General features: G+C 46.5%; 1 pseudogene; it reads right to left on the bottom strand.

Annotated features, from left to right (window-relative positions):
* Positions 1 to 3,611: 3,611 nt before the first annotated feature.
* Positions 3,612 to 11,730, bottom strand: LOC100444224 (keratin, type I cytoskeletal 18-like; annotated as a pseudogene).
* Positions 11,731 to 12,491: the final 761 nt, after the last annotated feature.

Genomic DNA, 12,491 nt, shown 5'->3' with positions numbered 1-12,491 from the left:
TTGGGCCTCGTTATTTTTCTCTAGGCTGATGGCAGAAAGCTGGGCATGGTGCTGCTGGCCATGGGGCAGGGTCCGAGTGCCCTCCTTTAGCTGGCCTGTCCAGCCTCTTCTCTGATGCTGTCTCTGCTGTGCTATGGTGTAAGGAAGAAGCCAGAAGGCAGGCGACGTGGGTTCCAGCCCTAGTTCTGCCTGTTACTGGCTGTGTGGCTGTGGGCATGTTACGCTCCTCTCTGGCCTTGAGGTTGTCTTTTGCTACACCAGATGCCATTGGGGCTTGGGGGAGGAGACAGAAGATGTTGGTGGGAGCCAGACCATGAGGCTCAAAAACATCAAGGGCACAAAGAGGTCAGTGGGGGCTGAACACATTGGCCAGGACTCCCAGCAGCAGGAAACTCACCAGTCCAGCCTGCTCTGCTGACAAGACGTCCCTCCAGATGTCCAGAGGAAGCTCCAGAGGAAGTCTGCCAGCTTGATTTCCCGAGCCTCGGTTTCCTCATCTGTAGAGTGGGTAGGGCTGTGGCAAAAGTTCCATGGCACAAGGCGCGAAGAGTGCTCACCTAGGCCAGCACGTCATGGGCCCTCTGGGGACATGGTCCATTTTCTCCTCCTCCCGAGGCAGGCCAAGCTCCAGAAAGCAGAAGACCTTCCAGTGTGGGAGGAGAGGGTACTCTAGGGGTAGCCCAGTAGGGCTGAAGGTCTTCCCTGGTGCCCTGTGCAAACTTGGGGGCAGGTGGGTGGTGCATGGCAGACCTGGTGTTCCTGGACATGGAGGCAGCCCATGGCCACAGCTGTGCTGAGACTCAGGCCACTCAGTCCATCCCTCTGCATCCCTCTCCCCCTCCTCCTTAAAGCCCTGCAAACCTGCCTTCGTGGCCCTTTTCTTCCCTGATGAGGCTTTGGAATGAGCTGCTTTTTTTAGCTTCTCCAATCAGGCCGGCATCGTGCTTGGCTATTGTTAGCATCTCAGCTCGACGCCTCCTTCAGAAAGTGATGAGATCATCCTCCCAGAGGTCCACGGTCACCTTTCCACAAGGCTCAGCAACGTGCAGACCTCTCCTCCCATCCCCTACCCTGGTCCCAGGACAGGGACAGTGACAGCACTGAGAAGAGGAGTCAGGGACTGAACTAGGAGCAGGAAGGGAACTGGGAGTGAATGATCAAGGAGAATCTACTGTGGGCTCCGGACAACATCCTCTCTGCCCGCCAGCAACCCTTCCTTGCCTCTGGGGCCAGCACTTTGTTTTTCCCTCAAGGAGCCAGCTCTCCTTCTGTGTCATGCTGTACTGACCCCCACGCCTTACCAGCCCATCATGCACTGTGTTCCCCTCTGGTTCAGTGATTGGCTCCCAAGCAGGATGTGTAACCATCCATTCTCCTCTTTAAACAGAACCTGTTTTGTTGGAGTGAAAGTTTGCCCCCTTAAAAATAGGTGTTACCAGGTTCCCTTGCAGCTAGGAGTGGCCATGGACATAAGAGGAAGTCTGCCAGTTTGATTTCCCATCAAAGGGAATGGTCTCAGGGGCACAGACCCTTCTTCCTGCCTGGAATGTGGATCTGATGCCCAGAGCAGGAGCAGCCACATTGCAACCATGAGGATAAAAGGTACAAAGACCGGACTTTCTGAGAAAGATGGTGGCACAGACACACACATGTACATTTGCCTCTTCTTGAAACCTCACTAAAATGATGGTAAAGATCACTTTATGGACATTACCCTCAAGCAGAAAGAGAAAAGGGGAGGAGGCCCAAGCACCAACATTTTGGAGACTGGAAACCTGGTGGATGAGCTGTAACCCACTAGGTGAGCTTGAGAAGCTGAAAGACGGCCAGCAGCATGCAAAGATGAGAAGCAACAATGGGCTGGGAGGCTGGAGATGCCAGGTACTTCTGGAGGGGAGTGAAGGAGGATTGTTTCAAACAAGAGCAGTTAGTCTTCCTCTCACGGGAGGGACAGGGACAGAGACAGCTATCCACTCCCACTGCTTGTACAGCTGGGAGAGTGCCCCTCCCTGAGCCTGGCAGAAAACCCAAGATTTGAAAGGGTGGGGCAGAGGCCTCTGGATTGGGGGATGCCACTCCAAAAGCAGGGCATGTACTGAGTATTGGAGACCCCCGCCTCTTTCTCCTTGCAGCCCCCAGAACACCGGCAGCCAGGCCTCACATGCAGCAGTGGGGAGCTGGGGGATCATTTTGGTTGGGGTCAGTTCCACTGACCTTCCAAGTGGAAAGCCTCACACTCTGACCCCCAGTGACCCCCCGGGGAAGCACTCTGCCAGATCACCTGCAGTGGAGACCGCAGTCAGAAAACGCTACCCAAGGGCTCAGCACTTCCAATCAGCTTCTTTGTTTTTTAAATGAAGTAGACATTTAAATGACGTTTATATTCAGTGAAGTGCACAGATCTTAGCACAATCTGATGAATTTTGGCAAACTTACTCCCATGTCACATGCCTCCCTCAAGGTAGAGGACATTTGTGCCAGCTGGAAAATCTCTCACCAGGTCACCCTCCCAGCTGATCCTCGTCTCCAGCACCTGCCCTCCCCATCCCCTGCAGGCCGTGCTGTTCCGATTTCTATCAGCATAGAGGAGCCCTGTCTGTTCTAGAAGTTCATATAGATGACATCACACAGCACATACTCTTCTGTATCAGGCTTTGTCACCTAGTAGAATGTTTTTGAGAGTCATCCATGTGTTGCAGGCATCAGGGGTTTGCTCCTTTCTGTGGTTAAATGATCTTCCATGGTTTAGAATGGAATATTTATCCACTCTCCTGTTGACCGACATTTGAGTTGTTGACAGTTCTTGGCTATCGCAAATAAAAGTGCTAGGAACATTCTTGTACAAGTTTTTATGTGGACACGTGCTTTCATTTTTTTTAATTGAATAAGTAACTAGACATAGAATTGTTTGGTCACAGCAATTTTGTTTAACTTTATGGGAAATTGCCATATTGATTTTTAAAGCGATTGTACCATTTCACATTCTTACCAACAATGTATGCATTCTAGTTGCTCCATATCTTTGTCAACACTTGCTAGGGTCTTTAAATTTTAGCCATTCTGGTGGATATGTAGTGGTATCTTGCTGTGATTAAAATGTGTACTCCCCTCTCCCAATGACTAATGGTGTTGAAGATCATTTTTACGTACTTATTTGCCATTTATATATCTTTTTTGGTGAAGTGTTTGTTTAAATCTTCTGCCCATTTTTGGGAATTTTTAATGCTTTTTTTTTTTTTTTTTCCAGACAGTGTTTTGCTCTTGTTGCCCAGGTTGGAGTGCAATGGCGCGATCTTGGCTCACTGCAACTCCCACCTCCCAGGTTCAAGTGATTCTCCTGCCTCAGCCTCCTGTGTAAGCATGCACCACCATGCCCAGCTAGATTTTTGTATTTTTAGTAGAGACGGGATTTCACCACATTGGCCAGGCTGGTCTAGAACTCCTGACCTCAGGTGATCCACCGTCCTCAGGCTCCCAAAGTGCTGGGATTACAGGCATGAGCCACCCCACCCAGCCGGATTTTTAAAATTATTGAGTTGTAAGAGTTCTTTTTTTTTTTTTTTAACCTCTGAACTTTTTATTGGCCTCCCGCTCCCTAAAGGGTACCCTGCTTCTGCTGCCTTAATATCTCAGAACTTTTGTGTCGGTCTCAGACACCACTTTGCCATCCACTAACTGGTGGGTGGTGGTCTTTTGAATGGTTTGCGTGGAGTTGCTGCTGTCCAGGGCATCACCAAGATTGAAGTCCTCGCCATCTTCCAGCAGGTGGCAGTAGGTGGCGATCTCAGCCTCCAGCTTGACCTTGATGTTCAGCAGGTCCTCGTACTCCTGGACCTGGCACTGTCCCTCTGCCCGCATCTGTGCCAGCTCTGACTGCAGGTGCAGCAGGATCCCGTTGAGCTGCTCCATCTGCAAGGTGTAGCAGGCCTTCACCTCCCTGAGGCTGTTCTTCAAGCTGGCTTTCAGATTTCTCATGCAGTCCAGGTCGATCTCCAAGGACTGGACTGTACATCTCAGCTCTGTGAGTGTCATCTCAGCAGCTCCGGCCTTGGCAGACTGCGTGGTGACCACTGTGGTGCTCTCCTCAATCTGCTGAGATAAGTACTTGTCCAGCTCCTCTCTGTTCTTCCAAGCCAGCTCGTCATATTGGGCCCGGATGGCTGCCATGATCTTGGCGAGGTCCTGAGATTTGGGGATCTACCTCCACGGTCAACCCAGAGCTGGCAATCTGGGTTTGTAGGCCTTTTACTTCCTCTTTGTGGTTCTTCTTCATGAAGAACAGCTCCTCCTTGAGAGCCTTGATCTCTGTCTCCAGCTGCAGCCGAGTGACATTGGTGTCATCAATGACCTTGCGGAGTCCATGGATGTTGCTCTCCATAGATTGGCACATGGCCAGCTCTGTCTCATACTTGACTCTAATGTCATCAGCAGCAAGATGGGTATTGTCGATCTGCAGAACAATGCAGGCATTGTCCACAGTAATTGCCAAGCTCTGAGCCCTCTGGTCCTTGATGGTCTTGAAGTAATGGCTCCAGTCTCTGAACTGGGGTCCCTTTTTCTCCAGGTGCTCCCGGATTTTGCTCTCCAGCTTCCGGTTCTTGGTCTCCAGGTGCCTCACTCTGTCCAGGTAGGAGGCCAGCAGTCGTTCAGGCTTTGTATGGTCTCCTCGTTCTGGGTGCCTCCCATTCCTGCCAGACCCCCAGTCATCCCCGTGGCCAGGCCCCCGGACCCCATGCTGCCCCGGAAGCTGGTGGAGCAGGACATGGAGATCCTGGAACCAGAGCTCCCAGTGCCTGCATAGATGCTGGCCGCACTGCTGACCAGCCGCGCGCCATAGCTGGGCACCTGGGCAGGGCCCAGGGACCGGTAGTTGGTGGAGAATGTGGAGCGAGTGGTGAAGCTCAAGCTGTCCGGGGAGGAGGGTGAGAGGACAGGACTCAAGCTTTGCCGACCAAGAGTTCTTTACATAATTCTAGATACAAGCCCTTTGTCCGATGCATATTTTGTATATATTTTCTTCTAGTGTGTGACTTTCCTTTTCATTTTTGGAACAGTGTGTTTTAAAGAACAAACACTTATAACTTTGATGCAGTTCAATTTATCCAGTTTTTCTTTTTATAATTAGTGGTTTTTGTAAGATATTTTTCCAAACTTGAAGTCACAAAGATTTTCTCCTATATCTTCTTGAAAAAGTTTTATGTCTTTAGCTCTTACATTTAGGTCTAGGATGCATTTCAAGTGACTTTTTGTATATAATGTGAAGTTTCAAAGTTCATTTTTTAAAAACATACGGCCTGAAATCATTTCAGCACTTTTTGTTGGAAAAAGTTTATTTAAACGTTTGTTGAAAATCAATTGACTATATATGTGTGGGTCTATTTCTACAGTCTGTTTTCTCTTCTATTGATCTCTATGTCCATCTTTATGCAAATTCCACAGTCTTGATTACTGTAGCTTTGTAATAAGTCTTGAAACCAAGTGTGTAAATCCTCCAACTTTGTTCTTCTTTTTCAAAATGGCTCTGGTTATTCTGAGTTGTTTGCATTTTCAAATTTTAGAACCGGCTTGTCAAATTCTACCAGAAAAGCCTGTTGGGATTTTAATTGGGATTGTGTTACATCTATAGATGAATTTGGGGAAAATTGACATCCTAGCAATTACATTAGTTTGGGTTTTCTCAGGGTTCTTCTGTTTCCAGAGAAACAGAACCAATAGTATATCTCTCTATCTGTATTTATCTAGTCAGATGGATATGAGAGAAGATTTATTGTAGAGATTGGCTCATGTAATCATGAAGGCCAAGAAGTCCCATGATGTGCAGCCTGCAACTTGGAGACGCAAGGGTGCAGGTGCTGTCATTTAGTCTGAAGGCCTGAGTACTGGGTAGGGGCAGAAGAATGCTGGTGTCTGTTCCAGTGTCTGATGGCCCAAGAACCAGGAGCTCTAGTGTCCAGGGGTAGAAGAAGATGGATGCCCCAACTCAAGGAGAGAGAGAGAGAGAGAGAGAGATAGAGAATTCATCCTTCCTCTGCATTTTTGCCCACCCACATTTATAAGGATGGATGTCTTTACTCTGTCTACTGATTTAAATTCTAATCTCTTTCAGAAACACCCTCCCAGATACACCCAGAAATCATGTTTTACCAGCTACCTGGGCATCCGTTAACCCAGTCAAGTTGACATGTAATGGTAACCATCACAACAATGCTGAGTCTTTCACTCCATGAACACATTGTATCACCCTATTTATTTAAGTCTTTAATTTCTCTTGCCAATGTTCCATAGTTTCCAGTGAACAGTTCTTGTTTATATCTAAATAGTTCATGTTATGCTATGTTAAATGGTTATTTTCTAAAATTGCAATTTCTGATGGTTCATTGCTGGTATATAGAAATCAATTAATTTTTATATATAGATTTTGTATCCTGAAACCTTGCCAAACTCACTTATTCTTGTGGGTTTTTGTAGATTCATTTAGATTTTCCACAGAAACAGTCACGTTGTATATGAATAAAGACAGTTTTAGTACATCCTTTCTGATCTGGATGCCTTTATTTCTTTTTTTTTGTGCCTCAACACACTGGTAAGCACCTCCAATACAATGTTAAGTACAAGTGGTAAGAGTAGGCATACTTGCCTCATTTCTGATTTGGGGAGGAAGGAGGAAGCATTTAGCTTTTCATCATTCACTATGATATTAACCATGGGTTTTCCTTAGATGCCGTTTTTCAGGTTGAGAAAGTAATCTTCTATTTCTAGTTTGCTGAGTTTAAAAAAGGAAAATCAGGAATGGATGTTGGATTTGGTCAAATGCCTTTTCTATATCTATTGAGAGGATTATATTGTTCTTTGAGAATATTTTAAACTAATTAGTTGATAAATAATAGCTGTGCATATTTTTGAGGTACACGTGATAATTTGATATATTTACATAATCAAATCAGGGTAATTGCAATTGCAATGGATGGATATTTATCTTTTCTTTACACTAGGAACATTCAAATTACTCCCTTCTAGCTATTTTGAAATGTATAATCAATTAATATTAACTATAATCATCCTATTCATCTGTTGGACACCAGATCTTATTTCTTCTATCTAATGTTTTTCTTATTTAGTCTTTTAAGATGGTGAATTACATTGACTGATTTTCAGACATTAAATCAAGCTTGTCCTCCTTGGGTAAGCCCCATGCTAACAAGGTGAATTATTCTTTCTATCTCTCTGTCTGTCTCTGTGTATGTGTGTGTGTGTGAATTTAAATTTGATATGCTAAAATTTGTTTAAGAACTTTTGTGAGAGATGTTGGCCTGTAGTTTTTTTTCTTGTAATATTTTTGACTAGTTTTAATATCAGGATATTGCTGGCCTTACAGAATGAATTGAGGTGTGTTCCAGCATTTTCAATTTTATGAAAGAGTTTGTATAGAACTGGCATTATTTCTTCTTTATATGTTTGGTAGAATTCACAAGCGAAGCCATTTGGACCTGGAGTTTTCTTTGTTGGAAGGTTTTCTTTCACTACAAATTAAATTTCTTTACTAGGTATAAAGTTATTTAGGTTGTCTATTTCTTCTTGAGTGAGATTTGGTAGTACGAACACTTTCAAGGAATTTGTCAAGTTCATCTAAGTTGTGTGATGTATTGGCATCACATTGCTCATATTATCCTTTTAATGTCTGTAGGGTCTGTAGTGGTATCTCCTCTCTCATTCACAATGCTGAAAACTTGTGTCTGCTCTCTTTTGGTCATGATTAGTCTGGCTACAGTTGTTTATTAATTTTAACAACTTACTTAAAAGAACAAATATTTGCTTCTATTTATTTTCTTTGTTGTTCTCCTGTTTTCCAGTTCATTAATTTCTGCTTCTCATCATTCCCTTTTTTCTGCCTACTTAGCTCTCCTTTGTCTGATTTCTTTTTTTTTTTTTTTTACTATACCATAAAATGATTTTATTTATTTTTTGTTTTTTTTATTATTATTTTTTTAATTTATGAAGTATTTGTTGATCATTCTTGGGTGTTTCTCGGAGAGGGGGATATGGGAGGGTCATAGGATAATAGTGGAGAGAAGGTCAGGAGATAAACACGTGAACAAAGGTCTCTGGTTTTCCTAGGCAGAGGTCCCTGCGGCCTTCTGCAGTGTTTGTGTCCCTGGGTACTTGAGATTAGGGAGTGGTGATGACTCTTAAAGAGCATGCTGCCTTCAAGCATCTGTTTAACAAAGCACATCTTGCACCGCCCTTAATCCATTTAACCCTGAGTTGACACAGCACATGTTTCAGAGAGCACGGGGCTGGGGGAAAGGCCATAGATCAACAGCATCCCAAGGCAGAAGAATTTCTCCCAGTCAGAACAAAATGGAGTCTCCTATGCCCACCCCCTTCTACACAGACACAGCAACAAACCCATCTCTCCCCCCTTTCCCCACACTTCCTCCCCCCCTCTTCAACAAAACCGCCATCGTCCTCATGGCCCGCTCCCGATGGTCGCTGTCTCTTCGGAGCTGTTGGGTACACCTCCCAGACAGGGCGGCAGGGCAGAGGCGCTCCTCGCTTCCCAGACGGGGCCGCCCGGGCAGAGGCGCTCCTCACTTCCTCCCAGACCGGGTGGCAGCCGGGCAGAGGCGCTCCTCACCTCCCAGACGGGGCCGCCCGGGCAGAGGCGCTCCTCACTTCCTCCCAGACCGGGTGGCAGCCGGGCAGAGGCGCTCCTCACTTCCCAGACGGGGCCGCCCGGGCAGAGGCGCTCCTCACTTCCTCCCAGACCGGGTGGCAGCCGGGCAGAGGCGCTCCTCACTTCCCAGAGGGGGCGCCCGGGCAGAGGCGCTCCTCACTTCCCATAGGGGGTGGCGGCCGGGCAGAGGCGCTCCTCACTTCCCAGATGGGGCAGCCGGGCAGAGGCGCTCCTCACTTCCTCCCAGACGGGGTGGCGGCCAGGCAGAGGCGCTCCTCACCTCCCAGAGGGGGCGGCCGGGCAGAGGCACTCCTCACCTCCCAGACGGGGCGGCTGGGCAGAGGCGCTCCTCACTTCCCAGACGGGGTGGCGGCCAGGCAGAGGCGCTCCTCACTTCCCAGATGGGGCAGCCGGGCAGAGGCGCTCCTCACTTCCTCCCAGACGGGGTGGCGGCCAGGCAGAGGCGCTCCTCACCTCCCAGACGGGGCGGCCGGGCAGAGGTGCTCCTCATCTCCCAGACGGGGCAGCCGGGCAGAGGCGCTCCTCACTTCCTCCCAGACGGGGTGGCAGCCGGGCAGAGGCGCTCCTCACCTCCCAGACGATGGGCGGCCGGGCAGAGGCGCTCCTCACTTCCCAGATAGGGCGGCCGGGCAGAGGGGCTCCTCACATCCCAGACGATGGGCGGCCAGGCAGAGATGCTCCTCACTTCCTAGACGGGGTGGCGGCGGGGCAGAGGCTGTAATCTTAGCACTATAAGAGGCCAAGGCAGGAGGCTGGTAGGTGGAGGTTGCAGCGAGCCGAGATCACACCACTGCACTCCAGCCTGAGCACCATTGAGCGTTGAGTTAGCGAGACTCCGTCTGCAATCCCAGCACCTCGGGAGGCCGAGGCAGGCAGATCACTCGAGGCCAGGAGCTGGAGACCAGCCCGGTCAACACGGCGAAACCCCGTCTCCACCAAAAATACAAAAACCATTCAGGCCTGGCGGTGCGCGCCTGCAATCCCAGGCACTCGGCAGGCCGAGGCAGGAGAGTCACAGGAGCCCGAGGCAGGGAGGTTGCAGCGAGCCGAGATCATGGCAGTACAGTCCAGCTTCGATAACAGCGGGAGACCGAAAAAAGAAGGAGAGGGAGACCGAAGAAAGGGGAGGGGGAGGGGGAGGGGGAGGGGGAGGGGGAGGGGGAGGGGGAGAGGGAGAGTCTGATTTCTTAAGGTGCAAGTTTAAGTCAATCTGAAAACTTTCTTCTTTTCTAATAGAAGCATTTACTAATACAAAATTTCCCTCTATGCACTGCATTAGCTGTATCCCACATATTTTGGTATGTGAAGTTTTCATTTTCATTTAGTTAAAATGATAATTTCACTTGTGATTTATTCTTTAAACAGTGAATTATTTAGAAATGTATTTTTTAGTTTCAAAATATTTGGGCATTTTCCAGGCATCTCTCCATTATTGATTTCTAATTTAACCCAATCGTGGTCAGAGAACATACTTTGTATGATTTAAACCCATTCCAACTTTTTGAGACTTGTTTTAGTGCCCAGGAAATTGTCTATCTTGGTAAACGTTTTGTGCACTTGAAAATAGTGTGCTTTCTGCTATTGTGGGGTGGAGTGCTTTATATGTTGATTAGGTTATGTGGTTGATAATGTTCAAATCTTTCATATTCTACTGATTTTCTATCTCATCATTATATTATTAAACAGGGGTATTGAAATCTCCAGTTACAACTGTAGATATGTCTATTTCTTCTTTCAGTTCTGTTCTGTCAGTTTTACTGTATGCATTTTGAATTTCTGTTAACTAGTGCCTAAACTTTTAGAATTATTCGTCTCTTGATGCAGGGACCCTTTCATCATTCAATGACATTCTGTATTATTGGTAATACTATTTTCTCTAAACTCTACCTTTCCAATATTAATATCCACACTTTGACTTTTTTTGAGGTTAATCTTAAGATGGCATATCTTTTTCCATCTTTATTTATTTTTTATTTTTTGAGATGGAGTTTCACTCTTGTCACCCAGGCTGGAGTGCAGTGGTGCGATGCTAGCTCACTGCAACCTCTGCCTCCCGGGTTCAAGCGATTCTTCTGTCTCAGCTTCCTGAGTAGCTGGGATTACAGGCATGTGCCACCACGGCTAATTTTTTGTAGTTTCAGTAGAGACAGGGTTTCACCATGTTGGCCAGGCTGGTCTTAAACTCCTGACCTCAGGTGATTTGCCCACCTCAGCCTCCCAAAGCCCTGGGATTACAGGCATGAGCCAGCATGCCCAGGCTTTTTCCATCTTTTTACTCTTAGCCTATACATGTCTTTATGTTTAATGTTGACTTTTTGTAATCAGTGTATAGAGTCTTACCTTTAAAAAAAAAAATCTTAGCTGGGCATGGTGGCTCCCGTCTGTAATCCTAGCACTTTGGGAGGCTGAGGCAGGCAGATCACCTGAGGTCAAGAGTTTGAGGCCAGCCTGGGCAACATGGTGAAACCCCATCCCTATTAAAATACAAAAGAATAGCTGGGCTTGGCAGCGGGCATCTTTAACCCCGGCTACTTGGGAGGCTGAGGCAGGAGAATTGCTTGAGCCCAGGAGGCGGAAGTTGCAGTGAGCCAAGATTGCACCACTGCACTTCAGCCTGGTGACAGAGCGAGACTCCGTCTCAAAAAAAAGAAAGAAACCTGAAATCAGTCTCACAATCTTTACCTTTAAATTAGAGTGTCTGGACTGCTTACGTTGAAGATGATATAGTTACAATTGAATTTAAATCTTTCACTTTGCTTTCTCCCCCTCTATTTGTCTCATCTATTCTTTGCTTCTCTTTCCTTCTTTTGCCTTAATTGGATATTTTTATAATACTACTTTATTTCCTTCATGGGCATATTAGCTACCCGCCCCATCCTGTGTTTTAAAGTAGTTGCTCTAGTATTTATTGTAGACATCTTTAACTTGTCACAGTTAACATTTGAGGACTCCTGCACCCCTTCACATGGAGTGTGAAGCTCCCACGACAGTACCCTTCCCTTTACATCTCTCTGCTTTTCCACTAGTACCGCCATGATTTTACTTCTACATTTATTATAAATCTCACAATACATTGTTGTTATTTTGCCTGAAAGAGAAATAATCTTTTAAAGGGCATTAACAATTTAAAAAATGTCTTTTACATTTACTGACATGATTACCATTTTTGTTTCGTTTTGTTTCTGAGATAGGGTCTCACTGTCACCCAGGCTAGAGTGCAATGGTGCGACCTTGGCTCACTGCAAACTCAACCTCCCCAGGCTCAAGCGATCCTCCTACCTCAGCCTCCTGAGTAGCTGGGACTACAGATACATGCCACCACACCACAAAAAAAATTTGTGTAGTTTTTTTTTTGTAGAGACAGGGTCTTCCTATGTTGCCCAGGCTGGTCTCAAACTCCTGGGCTCAAGTGATCCTCCCGCTGTGGCCTCCCAAAGTGCTGGATTCAGGTGTGAGCCACCGTGCCCGGCCTGATCACCATTTTTGATGCTCTTTGTTTCTACATGTTTATTCAGGTTTCTGCTTAGTATGTGCATCATTTTCCTTCTGCCCAAAGGAGGTCTTTTAGCATTTCTTGTAGTGCTGGTCTGCTTAGGATCAAATCTCTCAGCTTCTTATGTTAAATTAAATCTTTACCTTGTCTTCATTAAAAATATATTATCTCTATATAGAGTTCAAACTTGACAGTTAATTCTCCGTCAATACTTCAAAGTGATGATGTCACCCATCTTCTGACCTCTATTGTTTCTTCTAAAAAGCTTTATGTAAGCTTTGTCTTTGTTCTTCTGTGTGTGAT

Source organism: Pongo abelii, chromosome 23 (assembly GCF_028885655.2).
Source record: "Pongo abelii isolate AG06213 chromosome 23, NHGRI_mPonAbe1-v2.0_pri, whole genome shotgun sequence".
Lineage (NCBI taxonomy): Eukaryota > Metazoa > Chordata > Mammalia > Primates > Hominidae > Pongo > Pongo abelii.
This window is presented reverse-complemented; position numbering and strand designations above follow the sequence as displayed.